This window comes from Berghia stephanieae, chromosome 3 (genome assembly GCF_034508935.2).
Source record: "Berghia stephanieae isolate SIO BIC M18660-M18661 chromosome 3, UCSD_Bste_1.3, whole genome shotgun sequence".
Lineage (NCBI taxonomy): Eukaryota > Metazoa > Mollusca > Gastropoda > Nudibranchia > Aeolidiidae > Berghia > Berghia stephanieae.
The window spans coordinates 73580631-73586630 of NC_088362.1; the positions used below are offsets into that span (position 1 = coordinate 73580631).

Here is a 6000-nt window from a genome sequence, read left to right on the forward strand (position 1 = left end):
TCCTTCGACAAAACCTAAGACGTTTCAACTCAAACGTGTAGTCTGTCCAACTGTATGGATTGAAAATTGGAATGCATCGCAGGCGCAGGCATGTATAAGGAGAAATGACATCTGTAGAGATCCTATATAAGGAGGATACAGAATTTCGTAAAGAGGTACATGCGTAAGCTACTCAAAATAGAATGGATGGATAGAATTAAGGAAGAAGAAGTATGGGAAAGAACACAGCAGAAACCAGTGGGAGATGAAATAGGAAGAAGACGATGGAGGTGGATTGGTCACGCCCTTAGAAAGAATGACTCCACCATCACAAAGAAAGTATTGGACTGGAACCCTTAGGGCAGAATATCAAGGGGAAGGCCACGGGGAACATGGAGAAGAATTAAAGAAGCTGATATATAGAGAAATGATAAGACATGGTTTGAGATTTTTTAAAAAAGTTAGCTCGACAGAGAAGGATGGAAACTATTTGTATGTGGCCTATACCCTGATCCAGGGTGAAAAAGGTAATGATGATGATGATGAATTATGAGCTTGAAATTACGACTAGTCAGTTTGGAGCTCATCAGCTGAGAAATTAAAACTCTCCACCTCAACAAGGATACTCGTGTTGACTGTACTATAGAATCACAACGGCGTGGAGAATACCCTATTTTTACAAAAGTTTCTTCCATATGAGAAAAACAACCGTAACTGAAAAAGGATATTCTGCAACACCTTTTCTGAAGCCCTGGTCAGATTTATTTCTGGTTCCAAAATTACAGCAAAGCCCAAGGGACATTCCTTTAATGACAAAATCTGGAATTTAAGCCACCTCGCGCTCCTGGTACACAAGAAGAAAACTGATTTTGTCACGAACAGCGTTTGAAGACCAGTTACGTTCTTCGTTTTTGTTATTTATTTATTCATTTATTTATTTATTTATTTATTTATTTATTTATTTATTTATTTATTTTATTTCATTTATTTATTTTGCCATGAATGATTACTAAAAGAATGTTATTACTTTTTCATTATAAATGTTAGAATAAATTGTTCATAGAGATGTTATGGATTTTGGCCAATGGCCTGAAATAAACTCTTGTACTTTAAATTGAACTTGTGTTTTTGTATTGAGAGCTAGAAAATGCAGAGAGAAAAGATGCTAAATGGATTGTCGAATGTGAGTGAATGAATGAAGAAAATGTAGATGTGACCAATCGCCTCGATTTGTTATTATGTTTGATAGAAACAGATGAAGAAAATAGAGTTTTAAAAAATCCAAAATGGTCATAATTTTTAAATGACATGTTTTTCAAAGTTTAAGAAACAAAACTTTTTGCTCCTCAATAAACGCATTTAATTTACGCCGAATATCATATGTTTAAAAATAAATTGTATGAATTAGCACTTATTTGCAGGTCTGATAACCCTATTCCTTTTGGGCTCATGGTTATAATGGAAATCTAATTTTAAAAATGAGGTAAAATATTGTCCATTACAAGAATGTTAAACTATGCCCATAAGCGGGTTCGGATATCAGACCTGCATATATATGTACACGTCGGTTTCATCCCGACATGGGCCTAATACCGCTTTGAGACTATTAGTCACAATCCGTAGTTTGATCCATATAACTCGGGAGAGAGAGAACCCAATACCAACGCAAGTATTCAAGCACAGACATCAATGATCTTATAGATTAGAGACTTTTTAATCATTTAAACAGTTAACTGTCGTTCTCTGGAAAGACACGAATTAAAACATTTGGCCAGAAAACTCGTCCTTCGGAGATCTCAAATATTATAGTTTTTGCCAAGATGAGGGTCATTTAAATCGATGGATATTTGAAGGACGAGTTTTCAAGCCAAAATGTTTGAATACACGTCATTTCAGAGTACGGCAATTAACTAGTTAGGCTAAAGTCGATTGATATTTGGAATTTAAGTGGGGTTTGTTTTTGGGGTTTTTTTTTTTTTTGTTTTTTGTTTTTTGTTGTTGTTGTTTTGTTTTGTTTTTGTTTTGTTTTTGTTTTTTTTTTTTTTTGGGGGGTGCCAATGAAGAAAACAAATGTCTATTGCCGTAGATTGGCAGAAATCTTTTATTTATCTCGATTATTTATATGTTAAAATCTTGACATTTACCTAATGAGATTGCACGCTAAACACAACAAGGCTTGAGTTTTAAAAATAAGAAAGCATAAAATCGTTGGTAAGCAAGCGATTGATTAAATTGCCAACGGCATGTTTTGTTTGTATTTTAGATATTTTATTATTTTTTGTAAGTCTTTTTTAATGTTTACTGCGACATATTCTTACTTGTATGTCTGATTACCCAAATCATTATGTTCCTGTTCTCATTGTTGTAATACAAAATTTTACTTACTAACTATGCGAATGTATAATAAGCCCATAATTTCGTTTGGCTGACAGACTTGTAATATAGGATCATGGGTTTAGGGAGATGGTCAGTCTTTTCAATTGGAAAACAAATCAAACGCGTAAGCTTGTAATTTCTAATTATATGCAAATTGTCAATAAATCGCAACTTGTTTTCATCCCTTGTTAAAGCGCATGCGATGTAAAAGTGTACCTACTTATTTGGAATTTTTATTTTCCTTTTGCTCTTGTCGTTGTTGTCAATGTTATATTATTGTAGGAAAATGTTATTGTTTTTCTCATTGTTGTTTTTAATCTCATTATTATGTTTGCTGTTAATATATATACACATATATATATATATATATATATATATATATATATATATATATATATATATATATATATGTGTGTGTGTGTGTGTGTGTGTGTGTGTATTCCTGAGTAAAGTTTGGAGTGGGGAAAAAGGTGCACTAACCTATTATGTACACTCTGGGTTTGAGACATATTTTCAATATTTCATTATATTTTTAACGCCGGGCAAGAAACTCACTTTCTATATCTTAATTTACGACACATATTATGAGTTTCTTGATTAGCGTTAAAAAATATAATAAAATATTGAAAACTGATAAATGGTAGAGAGCCAATAATTTTTTTTCTTTCCATAAAGTCAATAAATTTGGTTTCTTAACCAGTTAACTGCCTTACTCGGCCTTCAAATATCAATCGATTTAAATGGCACTCATAGGCCGAGCTTTTGCAATTTATAGTGACACTGTTGTTTAACAATAATATACTCGAACATCTAAAAATCACCATGCCTAATACTAATAACCTACACGGTGAAACAAACATTATAACGGCAACTTACCTGCAAATTGGCAATCTTAAAAGTGGCAAAATATGTGAGGTTGGCTGAGAAAACGCGGGAAGATGCGGCAAGCTTTGATTCGAGATATGAGCCAAAATCGAAGATAAAGTGTTTCCCATAGCAACAAATTTTATTCAGAAAAAAATCATAACTTGGGTTCTAATAGACAGAAAGAAAATTTAAAGTGGTAAATGGTCAGAAAGCGGTGGTCTACACCACTGAACACATAAATCAATTCATGAAATTTGCGCATCTTTCCGGGTTTTCTCAGCCAGCCACACATATGACAGCGATTCAAATCTGACGTAATTGGTAGAGAAAAATCGTATACGAAAAGATGTGGGGAAAACAATTGTCGCAGATCGACAACGTTAGTTAAACCTAGAGCACGACCTGGTAGAGGCAGCTGAGGTTCCCCAGTCCTATGACAAAGATGCGAAAGGCTCAAAAATGGAGTATGTCATCAAATGTGACCTAACGCGTCAATCTGGTATCATGTAGGAATGAACTAATGAAGAAAATTGGGTTTTGAACCAAAAATAGTGAAAAATAATTTTAATTTTAACCACTGAACTGCCGTATTCTGGAAAAATGCGTGTTTTTAAAAATTGGCCAGAAAACTCGTCCTTTAAATTAATATCGATCGATTTAAGTATAAGAAGTGCATTTCACTGTAAGAATTCAACAATTAAAAAATTGGATAATCACGAGATTTAGGGATGTCCGCTTGTTCTAGAATTTTTATTTTTATTTACTACCTATACCCAAGGTTACCAATGTTATAATATTAATTTTGAAGGAGAAAGGACATTTTATCTATAAAGAAACATTACTTAATCCAATTTTTCGAATTATTTTATATTTAAACTAGACTATTTCTCATTTTAACCAAGAGCTGCTTTGTATAAAAACGGTAAAGGTAGATTTCATCACTCCACCGGCAAAGAAAGTAACCTTTATAGAAATGAGATGTATGCAGCTGAAGTATATTTCGAATCCTGTCTCCTGTCACAGGATTACACATTATTTCTGCCTTTTCATGGGGTTTTAATTTATCACAAAGAGTTTTCCATGCAGGCCTAAATTAAACTAAACTATTCCCAATCATTGCCCAAAAACGTTAAAATTTATACCGCGAACCTGAAAAAAAGCTACGCACTCGAAATTCAATGTTATATGTGACCCATCGCCTTAATACGATATTATATCGGTATGACTCGTATGTTTTTAAAAGGATTTTAACCGAATTATTTTTTTGGAATTTGGATCCAAAAAAAAAAAACTTTTATCGAGAGGAATATGTTATATTTAATTAACTTCAAATAACTCATATATCCTAATTTTGATCATTTTCATTTTAAAACTTTTTTTTCACCCAACTCATTCCAACATAACACCAGATTGGCGTGGAGGACTAAGTGTTGAGTCTTCAAGCCATTAATTCTTAAAACAGTTCAGTTTTTATTTAATTGAACATCACACTACTTAATTTTAAAAAGGAGGAAAAGTGGTTAAAATTGAAAATAAATCATATTAGATATGTCAATATACTCACTGTGTAGAGTTCACGATTGGTAAAGAGGTGATAAAAAGTCCAAAATCTTTCAACAAAACTGCTACACTGTTCTTGGGGCTACTTCACAAATTCAGTGTTGGAGAATTGTGCTGTAAAATTTCTCTGAAACTTGTGACAATCAAACTGAAGTTGTTAAACAAAAAGGAGATCAATAACTTGTATATTAAATGTTCAGCACTTTGGAATATATTAATCTTATCTTAAAACTACCTTTTTAAAAAAAATTTCGATCAGTCTTAGAAATAACCTTTTCGAGCTAGAGCCAAAGAGCGCCGTAAAGAGTGTGCGGTGATGTTTCTGCGTGGTTGTCTGTGACTGGCTTGATGGCTAACTCTAAAATACTGGAACTGGGACTGGCACCACAAAAGGATTAGAAGAGTGAGCGAGCAAAGCGGAGAAGCATCACGGGAGAGCAAGTGAGCGAGTTATTGTGGGCGGAGAGAAACAGGGTGTTAGGTATTACGCCATCTTATAACCATTATTAGTGTAGGTTAGTTTACCCTATTTTATGTGTCTATTTTAGGAAGTACTACAATGGCTTTTCATGTCAACAATATCACAACCTTATATATTACAAGATATGAAGTGAATAGAAAAGTGCCAGAAGACAATAGAGAATAAAAATTCTTCGCGGCGGTGGTGGGGTTTGAACCTGCGACCTTATTGGTACGACAACTCCGCCTGGCAGGTGAGAGCGTGGCTCTACCGTGTGAGCTATCCACGAACACAAAAATATTCGTTTCAAACTCAAAGTCATTACTAGATCCCTCTCTCACCCACTTCTTGAGACCGCCGATTCGTTCGTACACCACCATCGCGAATAATTTTGACCAGCAGTTAAGCTCAATAGCCAATATTCTCAACACAAACATATAACATAGAAACGATTGAGACATTGAGTATGCTCCGGTGTATGGGGTGAATTTTTAATTCAGAAAAGTGAGTGGAGCAGGCACTTATGTTGGTAACAACAAGATATGAAGTGAATAGAAAAGTGCCAGAAGACAATAGAGAATAAAAATTCCTCGCGGCGGTGGTGGGGTTTGAACCTGCGACCTTATTGGTACGACAACTCCGCCTGGCAGGTGAGAGCGTGGCTCTACCGTGTGAGCTATCCACGAACACAAAAATATTCGTTTCAAACTCAAAGTCATTACTAGATCCCTCTCTCACCCACTTCTTGAGACCGCCGA

At 34.4% G+C, this 6000-nt stretch overlaps 1 protein-coding gene across 1 annotated transcript in view; it reads right to left on the reverse strand.

The window, feature by feature from the left end:
* LOC144968406 (uncharacterized) overlaps positions 1-5191 on the reverse strand; it is a 170456-nt gene extending 165265 nt beyond the window's left edge. The window contains exon 1 of the mRNA XM_078906716.1: positions 4787-5191. The gene's annotated coding sequence lies outside the window, so the exon portion shown is untranslated. The remainder of the gene's footprint in view (positions 1-4786) is intronic.
* Positions 5192-6000: the final 809 nt, after the last annotated feature.